Source organism: Natrix helvetica (genome assembly GCF_964273705.1).
Source record: "Natrix helvetica genome assembly, chromosome: 5".
Taxonomy (NCBI): domain Eukaryota; kingdom Metazoa; phylum Chordata; class Lepidosauria; order Squamata; family Natricidae; genus Natrix; species Natrix helvetica.
Window position 1 is genome coordinate 113,950,381 of NC_138551.1, and position 10,945 is coordinate 113,961,325.

Below are 10,945 nucleotides of genomic sequence, written 5' to 3' on the forward strand. Positions count from 1 at the left end.
AAGAGATGGGAAGAAGATCGCAGGGTCGGCTTTATGGATAAAGAAGTGGAACTGATTAAGCAGATAAAAGAGACTGGTCCAAAACAAGTTAAAAGAATATATAATGTACTGTTAGAAAGAGACTCAGAAAGTGAATTGGTTAAGGATTGTATGATTAAATGGGCTCAGAATTTTGGGGAAGTGGTTATGTTGGAAACGTGGGAAAAAATATGGGTTCAGAATGTTAAATTTACACAGTCACAGAATTTAAGGGAGAATTTTTATAAAATGTTTTACAGATGGTATTTAGATCCTAAAAAATTATCATGCATGTACCCAAATGTTCAACCAAAATGTTGGAGATGCGGGTGTCTAGATGCTACCTTTTTTCATGTATGGTGGACTTGCAACAAGGTTAAAGCTTTTTGGATAAAAATATGGTGGGTTATGCAGAATGTATTTAAGAAAAGAATACAATTCACTCCACAAATGTTTTTATTGGGTATAGTTAAGGATTTTACCAAAGGGGAAACAAAATTGGCCTTGTATATGGTTACAGCAGCTAGGTTGTTGATTGCGCAACATTGGAAAAAAGATTTTTTGCCAACAATTGATCAATGGATTCAGAAGGTGGCGGGGTTCGCTGAAATGGCAAAAATTTCAGCTTTCTTAAAAGCTCAGAAACAGGAGGATTACACACAGGAATGGGCAAAATGGATTGATTATATACAGAATAAATACCAGACTAGGAGTTATTATCTAGCCTTTAGGTAAGAATGTTTAGACCGTAGATGATCAGAGTAAATAGTATATGGGATGTTTGGAATTATTAGAGTGGTATACAGCGGAAGTCAGGGGGGTGGGTTTGTGCGGGAGGTGGGGGAGGGTTAGGGTGGAGGGTGGGGCAATATATATGTATGAATAAATTAGAAGATGGGACTAATGAAACATTGTTAGGCTAAGAGAAATTTATATTAAGAATTATAGATGTTAAATTAGCTTAGAAAATGATCAATGTGTTATTATTAATTTAAGACTAATCTCTATAGTTTTTGTTGGGAGGAGAGGGGTTATGAGTAATCTATTTTAAGATGGGGGGTGGGGAGGGGGTAAAGTGTTTGGTATAATATTTGAATGTGAATTTTTGCGGGGGGGTATAGCATTTGTATGAGATTTATATTGTATGGAGGGGGGGGGGTGAAAAGGGGGAAAATTTGTTTGTACAAAACTCTTTTAATAAAAAAAAAAAAAAAAAAAAAAAATACACTCACACCTCATTTTCTCAGCTTCCCACGCTTCTAGCCCTGGTGGTGTTACCTCGATGGGTCATGAAATGTCTGCAAGAAAACAAGGAAGCTCCGAGAGCCCAAGGGGCCTCAGGTCAACCCTGAGCTACGAATAGTCTCCTTCATTGGCTCCCAGTTTTGCCTCTAGGAAAAACAGGCTTTCTTTTAATGCTCTCATCAGACCCGGAACAGCATTCAGGAGGGCAGAGACCTCTAAAGAAGGGGGGGGGGGAGGATGCTGAACCCTCAGGAAGGTGGGTGACCCCAGAGGAAAGGAAGGCCTGGTGGAAATGGATTTTATCCACATCGTTTTGATGAAAGTTTAACTTTAAAAAATGCATTGAAGCTCAACTCTTTTTTTATTTATTCAAAAGGCACTAGAAACCCCTTTCACAGAAAGCATCGATTGGAACAGCTGTCTGAGGTTTCACTTTGGGTTTGTTATTATTTCCATATCTACTCTTTAGAAATCCCCACTTTTTTCCTTCCTCATCCAGAGAATGAAAATAGCAACATCTAATCTGTCCCTTTAATTTCCCACTCTATCATTTGTCCATAAAGCATCTCCCTGCTTCTATCCCAAGTGGGCTTGTGTGTGTGAAAGGCTGGAGAAGAGGCCCAGGGAAAAAAGCCCTTGAGACTCTCTCCGGGAGGAGGTTGAGGGGATCCTGTGTAGAGGCAGCCTCAAATGCTCTGGATTGTGGCATGAGAGCATTCAATGCAGCCTATTCATCCAGGTCCAAGAAGGGAGGGGAGAGGGAATAGGGGGAGGGGGCACATCCAGGTTTCTAGCAAGAGGCACCCATGGAAAATCTTCTGCCTTCCAACCACAGAGATTGTGGGTGGATCAGGAGTCAGCCTGAGGTTTCAGAATGGCTTCTGGTTGCCACTCGGGTCACTTTGCAAATTCCATTTTAAGCAAGTGAAAAAGATTTGATGGACCAGACTAAGATAAGTCCAAAATCCATGCTGACCCGCCCCCCCGCCCCCCCCAGATGCCACGGGTTCCCTAAAACTGCTTGTTAATTGTATGAGCAGTTCAGCCAACCAGCTGAATTGCCTCCGCCTACCCCCCAACCCCCTCCTGAGGGTGTGCCCCCCGCCCCCGAGAAAACGGCCTGTCTCAAGATCCCGTGGATCACTTTGGTTCAGGCAGTGGAATTCCCCACTGGTTCCCTCTCTCCGCAAAGCGAAGGCATTGCAGAAACTCTGCTGAACCCACAATGGGGCTTCCTCGAACTTCGGGATTGGGAGGGTCCAGAAAGAGCAGGAGGACCAATGGGAAATCTCCTTTCTTCAGCGTCATTGGTCTCCGGGCAGAATCTCCCTTGACTTCCCCCAGTGCAGGAGAGCGTTCCAAGCAGAGAAGAAGCCCCAGTAGGTTCTTGAGGCCAAGATCCCCCCTCCCACTTTCCCCACCTCCCTCCCTCCGCAGAACTGGCTCTCCTCCTTCAGATGAAGCCCCCAAGGACTCTGCCCGGAGACTGATGACGCTAAAGCAGGGAGAATTCTCATTGGTGCTGCCTCTAGTTCTGGCCCGGCCCTCCCACCTCCGAAATCTGAGACAAACGCTCCACACCTCTTCCAGATTCCTCCTCTGGAGCTGGAAGCATCAGGGGAGACCCACGCAGGTGCTGCCAAGCACAAACCGGGGCTTCAAATGACGCAATGCTTGAGAAATGCGGAATGTGCAGAGAAATGCAGGCAAGCAAATCATGTTTTCCCAGGATCCGACGAAGCCCCAGCGGACCAATAGGAATTTTCGCTACTGTAGTGTCATCAGTCTCCAGGCAGAGTCTCCCTTGACTTCACCCGATGGAAGAGAGAGTTTGGTGCCAAGAGAAAAGAGAGGGAGGGGGAATATGTTCAGTTTTGGGGGAGGGGGGCAGCTCAAGGGGGTTCATGCTAGCCCTGGAGGGGAGGGTGGACTTCCTTTTGTCGTCCCCCCCCCCCCCGATCCAGCATGGAGTGGGGCTGCAGTGGATGAGTGAAAGAGAGGCACAGCCCCACAGCCAGCGGGGACTTGGGGGTCTCTGAGTGGGCTGGCTGGGGAGGCCTTGGGCACCTTCTCTCTCTCTCTCCCTCCCTCTCCCTCCCTCTCTCTTTCTCTCTCTCTCTCTCATTCGAAGTGCCCCTCCCCCAACCCTTTGGGGCCACTGCCCTCCCTCTCCTTCCCGGAAGCTTCTGCCTTTGATCCCTTCCTGGCAAAGGGGCTGCCGGAGGGCTGTTTGTACCCGCAGCGCTGTGGGGTTTTCTGACCCACAGCAAATAACAGCTCGGTTTGGGGTTCAGGAATCGCTATTCTGGATGTCAATGAGGGGGGAGGGATAAGAAGGGGGGAAGCGGGAATCCCTGGCTGAGACTCGGGAAGAGAGCAAAGAAAGTGGAAGGTCCGGTCTAGGGCTGCCATGAACCCCCCCAAGCTGCATTCCCCCCCCCAAATACCAAAGGGATCCCCCCTCCCAATTTCTCCACTTCTCTCTCTGCCATGAACGGCCTCCTCCTTCAGGTGAAGCCCCAAAGGACTCTGCCCAGAGACCGATGACGCTCAAGCAGGGAGAATTCTCATTGATGAATGGTTCTGGCCCCTCCCACCTCCAAAGTCCGAGATCAACACTCCAGGCTCCCAGGAAGTGAGCAGAAGGGAGAAGAAAAGGGAAGTTCTGATTAAGTCCTCCACTTATGGCCACAATTTCTGTTGCTAAGTACGTTCTGTGTCATTTACAACCTTTTTGCCACAGTTGCTAAGCAAATGAGTGCAGTTGTTAAGTAAATCAAGCGGTCGTTAAGCAAATCTTATAGTGATCCCATAACCCCAAGGTACGGCAACTCTCATAAATACATCCCAGTTCCCAAGTGCCTGAGTTTTGATCACGTGATTTATGGCAGGTGCTGCAGCGGTCGTAGGTGGTCATGGAGGCCACGTGACTGAAAGACGGCAACCCTGGCAAATGCATGCTGGCTGCCAAAGGCTGATCATGGGACTGTGAGAACGTTGCGAAGGCCGTAACTCTGAGGACCTTTTTCAGTGCCCCTGTAATTGTGAAGGGTCGACAAAGGTCTGGTTTTCCATGGAGGGCTGCCTGCCCTTCGGCCTCCTTCAGCCTTCCTGTCCTTGCTCCAAGGGGTCTCTGCAGAAGAGCGGGGAGAAAGAGACCTCAAATTAAATGAAAACAGCGGTTTTCAAAGTCTATGGGAAATTGCATTAGCAATAATAGCCTGCCATCCCGTGGCCATTTTGCATATGGCAGGTGGAGACAAGAAATCGCAAAAGTTAATATAAATAAAAATAATCAGGGTGGGGATCGGGCTAAATCCGACGAGGGATCTTAGTTTGAGTCCCCAATCTCTCTTGAGGTGAAAATAGGGTGAAATATTTCTCAAATTAAATGAAAACAGAGGTTTTCAAAGTCTACGGGAAACTGCATTAGCTATAATAGCCTGCCCTCTCGTGGCCATTTTGCGTATGGCAGATGGAAACAAGAAATCACAAAAGGTAATAAAAATAAAAATAATCAAAATTTTATTGGTTTTTTTAACATTTATAAGGGAAAAGGTAAATGGAAAGGTATACAAATTTTGGCAGTTGCAAAGTGTGGCAGGCGCCCCCTCCCTCCAAACTCATAGTATACATTTGAGTATAAAACATTAATACATATTCATATATAGTCAGCATATTAATTCTATTGGTATTTTCAATCAGTTTATACATTGTAATATATAATCCACATATAATTCCATTACTACTTTCGGTCAGTTTATAACAATGAAATTTTCTTATTCATTTTTGTGATCTGAGCTTTCTTGGTATTGCCCCTTCTCCCCCCGCTGGCAGAGCTCCGGCCCCTCCCGTGTCCTGCATATCCGTTGTAGGATCTTCTGTTTTTTCTAGGTGTGTTTTGTTTTTTTCCATAAAGTCCTGTGCCTCTATGGGTGTGTTAATTCTAATTCTTGTCTCCTCCCAGAATATCAGCATACCTTCAGGCATCAACCATCTAAACCACACCCCCTTCTGGTATAATTTATTCGCCAATTGCGAATAATTTTTCCTTTTTTCCCTAATTTTCTTGGGGATCTGCTTCAAGATGGTTATTTCCCTATCGTGGTATATCAGTGCCTGCCCCCTTTGTACACCCAGAATTTCGTCTCTTGTGCTTTTTCTAAGAAATTTAATATGGACCTCCCTGGGTACATTGTGTGTTCTGGCATAAGCTGAGTTCACTCTGTAGACCAGATCTATCTCCCATTCCATCTGTTGTTTTTCTTTGTGTATATATTCAGCCAAAATGTTTGTCATGATGTCCCTTATATTTTCCCCATCTGCTTCTATGACATTTTGAAATCTAAGATAGAAGGACATTCTCTCAAATTCTGTTTTCATTTGCTGTGTATCAAGTTCTTTGTTTCCCTTCTGCACCGCTTCTACCCCCCCCCCTCACCTCCGCCACCCCACCCTCCACAAGGTCCAGACGTAGGACATCAATACAATACAATACAATACAATAGTAGAGTTGGAAGGGACCTTGGAGGTCTTCTAGTCCAACCCCCTGCCTAGGCAGGAAACCCTATACCGTTTCAGACAAATAGCTATCCAACATCTTCTTAAAGACTTCCAGTGTTGGGGCATTCACAACTTCTGGAGGCAAGCTGTTCCACTGATTAATTGTTCTCACTGTCAGGAAATTTCTCCTCAGTTCTAAGTTGCTTCTCTCCTTGATTAGTTTCCACCCATTGCTTCTTGTTCTACCCTCAGGTGCCTTGGAAAATAGTTTGACTCCCTCTTCTTTGTGGCAACCCCTGAGATATGGGAACACTGCTATCATGTCTCCCCTAGTCCTTCTTTCTCTTAAGCTAAACATACCCAGTTCCTGCAACCGTTCTTCATATGTTTTAGTCTCCAGTCCCCTAATCATCTTTGTTGCTCTTCTCTGCACTCTTTCTAGAGTCTCCACATCTTTTCTACATCGTGGCGACCAGAACTGGATGCAGTATTCCAAGTGTGGCCTTACCAAAGCGTTATAAAGTGGTACTAAGACCAAAAGAAATTGGAAGTCCTTGTTTATTTGTTTCTCTTTTTTTCTTCACTGTATTCCTCTTTCCCCTATTTTCCATTGTCTTTATTTTCATTTGTATTTTATATTAAGAAAAAAAATATTTTAAATAGACATCAACTAAGGAGGGGAGGTTGGAAAAAACAACTGGTTATTATTGCCCCAAATTAATTCTACCTTTATCCATTTCTGTTTATTTGTTAGGCCATGGGCCAGAAATCTTTAACAATACTCAACTTTCTTTTTTTATTTTTCTGCCATTCACAGGGAGTTTAATCCTGCTGCATTCCTTCCTCTGGATCTGAAGAGCTGCAAAACCCACAGAAGCCGATGCCTCCCATTAAAATTTCAGAGGCAGAATAGGTGGCTCCGGACTCCAAGAGGCTAACATGGTTCTCCTCCACACAGTGAAAATCAAAGAGTGATTGGGATGAATACGAGAGATGCTACTCTTCTGTTTTTCAGATACAGATTCTGTCCCAGGTGTCCAGAAGATTAGCATCCCTACAAGAGAAGAGGTCAATGTGTACCCCAAAATCACAACCTTTCTGCCCTAGGAGGAACATCTGGGGAACATCCTGGTGTCAGGCCTGCAGCCATATTCCTTTTGGATCTTTGGCTTGCCACACTTTCTATTATTCTACTATGCCATTTCTATTATGGGAAAATGGAAGGGGGGATGGTATGGCGTTTAATGCTATGTAGCCAAAATAAAATTCCTTTTAGATTGCCAAGGTCATCCTTTGTCTCTACATCTCTGCACCTGACTAGAACTGGATGGGTGGAACTGTCAGCATGGCAGTGGAAGATTGGACCATGGGATGGTTTTGTGGGTGTGGGGGCAAGATCATGAACTTTCAACTGGGTGGGGAAAACCGGGAAACTTTCAGATTCAGGTTTTCCCAGATGTGCCAACATGGCTCTCTTAACAAATTGGAACTTAGAGCAATACTTTGCCTTGGGCTCTGATTTAATGTTGGATGCTATTTGGAACCCTGACATTAACCTGAATCTCCCTTAAAATACTTCACCAGCTACCCCAAAATTTGGGGTGCTGTTCGGGGTTCTGAGTCCCAGCACTGACCCGAACTTGGACAGTGCAAAAACTCAGTGAAGATGGAGGAGGAGGAGGAGAAAGCCATGGGGAAAGCAGCAGATGACGGATCGCCTATCTATGTTGAGACCATCTACGTGCCTTCCAAAGCCGTGGTAGAGGCGGCAAAGGCCACAGAGAGGGAATGCCAGCTGGGAGCCAGGCACAAAGAGCCGACCCCTAGGCCTCCCTCGCAATCGGAACTAGCTCTGCAAGATGAAGCCTCAGGATTTATTGCGTCTAGGGAGCTGTTGGAGCCACAGGGGGGTGCAAGGGCAGCTTCGACACACGACTGGAGGAGACCAAAGCAAATGTCCAATGGCCACCGTGATGACTCGGGATCCCAGCCACCCTCACGCAGGCAGCCTTTGACCGACCTCCCAGACCAATTTGGACAGCTGAATGTGGGTGAAATCAACCCTTGCCTTAGCTCTGAACCACCCAAGTGGACCATGGCCCAGCCCATGTTCATCTTCCCTGGTAGAGACTCTGCAATGCACTGGAGTGGAGATTTATGCTCCTTCCATACAGTGACAAGCGGGTCAGGCCAACACTTTGCCGCTGGAGTAAGACCAACTGCACTGCCCCTCCTCCCTGGGGAGCAGATAGGCCCTCAACCAGGATGGGGAAGTCAATCCAGCCAGCAGCAAGGGTGATGGGGGATTTCTCCCCCTAGCCAGCCACCGATGTTTGGGCTGCAGCCTGCAAATCAAGCACCACTGGGGTGGGCTTTCTTCCCGGGCCATGGATGGGGGCAATACCAATGGAAGCCTGCCCCTCCTCAGCAGATGGCACAATTTCAGATAACTGGCCCGGGGCAACCCCAGGGACTGAACCCTCAATCAGTTGCAATGCCCCAACAGGGAGCAACAGAAGACATAAGAACAGCAGCTGAAGATCTGGGAACAGCAGCTGAGCTGCCCTTTTCCTCGCCCCCACCCACGCCGGCACAAAACCAGCGTCAGGCATGGGGGCTCTGCCCCCCTTCACAAAGCAGCAGGGGGAAAAGCTTGGGAAGCTCGAAGGGGAAAGGGCTCCCCCTTCCAAAGATTATTCCCTGCCAATAGCAAGACAGGGAAAAGTGCTGAAGGGACAGCTCCTCCAGGAACCTCAGCCAGCAGAGAGGCAAATGAAGCTGCCTGGGAAAAGACAAGCTGCTAAATTTGCCAGACAAGCCTCAGCCATGCAACCTTTTCCCCAGGGATCAATGGAGGCCCAGCTGAAAGGCCCTTGTCAAGCCCAGATGAAGGAAGCAGCATATCCATCTTTTTCAAAGTCTTGGTTAGAAAATTCCAATTCACTCGATCGAAGGCCTTCTCTGCATCCAAGAAGACCAGCACTGCAGAGATCTGCTTATTCTTATCAAGATAGTCAATTAAATCTATGAGTTACCTTACATTCTCCTTCATATGTCTGCCTTCAATAAATCCTGCTTGATCATGATGAATAATCTCTTGAATAACCGGCATCAATCTGTTGGCTAGTACCTTAGCAAATATTTTATAATCTGTGTTCAGAAGAGATATCGGCCTGTAATCCTCTGGTTCCTTAGGGCCCTCTTTGTCTTTAGGTATCAATGAGATAAAAGCCGCTTTCCATGAGGAGGGTATTTTACCTCCTTGTTGTATATTACAAAATAGTTGTGTAAGATATTCAATCATTTCCAGTTGTAAAGTTTTATAGTACATTGCAGTCAAACCGTCAGTCCCTGGAGCCTTAGCTAGTTTAAGTTGATTTATAGCTAAAGTAATCTCATCAGCAGTTATCAGACGTTCCAGATTTGCCTTTTGAAGCACAGAAATTTTAGCAACCCTTTTTCCTTCCAAAAAATCATCTATTGACTTGTTCTGTATATCATCCTGTACATATAGCTTAGCATAATAGTCCACAAATGATTTTTTAATCAAATCTTGTTGATATACCATCTTCCCTCCATACTCAATTCTATCAATAATTCTGTCATTCGTATTCCTTCTCAAAGTATAAGCCAACCACCTACCAGGTTTATTAGCGTTAGCAAAGGTGTTATGTTTAGCAAATTGTAAGTTAGTTGCTGTTTGTTCTGCTATAAGCATTTGAAATTGATCTTTCAACAGCTTTAGCGCCATCTGGAGCGCCTGGTCTTTCAGGTTTACTATAAGCAGCTGTTCCTTGCTTTTTATTTCATCTTCCAATTCCATTCTCCCTTTCTGTCTAATTTGTTTATGTTTAAAATTCATATGTATCAGGACCCCACGCATGTAAGCTTTACTTGCCTCCCAAACTGTTTCAATGGGAGTACCCTTATTCATGTTAAAACTGAAAAATTCCTTCATGTGTTTTTTAAGTTCATCAACATTTTTTTCGTATCTAAATAAATTTTCATTTACTCTCCAAGACATTCTTGGCCTCTTCCCTAACTCAATTTGTAACCACACCGGGCTATGATCGGTAAGTGTCCTGGAGAATATCTTGGATTTCTTAGCTTTAGGAAGTAGATCCGGTGTTAACAAAAAGAAATCAATCCTTGAAAAGGATTTATGTCTATCTGAGTAGAAAGAAAAATCCATCTCATTTGGATGTTGTGTCCTCCAAACATCTTTTAATTTCAGGTCATCTTGTAAGTCAAAAAAAGCCTTTGGTAATTTGGTAGTGAGTTTAGTCTTTGTACTCTTATCTATCCTTGGAGAAATCACTCCATTCCAATCTCCCATTATTAGAATACTCTTAAAGTTCCAGTCTAAGATTTTTAAATGGAGCATCTTATAAAAGCTTTCTTGGCGTTGGTTTGGTGCATATATTCCTAGCACCAAAATAGGACCAAAGTCTGTATCAAGTTCAATTGCTATATATCTACCAGTGTCATCCGCCTCTATAACTTTAGTTGAAAATCTTTTATTTATATATATCACCACACCATTTTTCTTTACCAAATCAGAGGCAGCATAAGATGTTCCCAATTTTGAATTCACTAAATACTTCTGGTCTTGCAACCTAATATGAGTCTCTTGAAGGCAAACAACATCATTATTAAATTGCTTCAAATAATAAAATATTTTTTTCCTTTTTTGTGGGGAGTTCATTCCATTCACGTTCCAAGATAATAGCTTAAGCATCTTTGGATCTGGTCTGGAGCGTTGAAAGCATTTGCTGAAGGTCTCTCTCCATAAGACTAATCTTCGGCCCTGCTCCTCCCATGGCTCCGGTTTGCTTCTTAACTTCTTTCTTAGCACCTTGTGTTTGGGGGTCCACCCGCTTGTGAGATTCTAGCATTTGTCTAGTCGTGGATCTAGTAATACGTTGTTCGACAGGTTTAAGTATCGGCATTTCAATGAGAGTCTTAGACGGTCCTTCTTCCAAGAAGGAGCTCAACAGAGATCCGGAGGGGTCCACTCGAGATCCACCTACAGCACCCTGCACCTCCTTCTCTTTTTGTATCTGCTTTCTTTGTTCTTCTGTCTCTTTCTCAAACATCCTCTGCTCTAAGACATCCAAATCTACTGGTGTTGGTGTAGATGTACGGGGGGGGGGTTGCATTTTTCTTGAGTATTCCATAA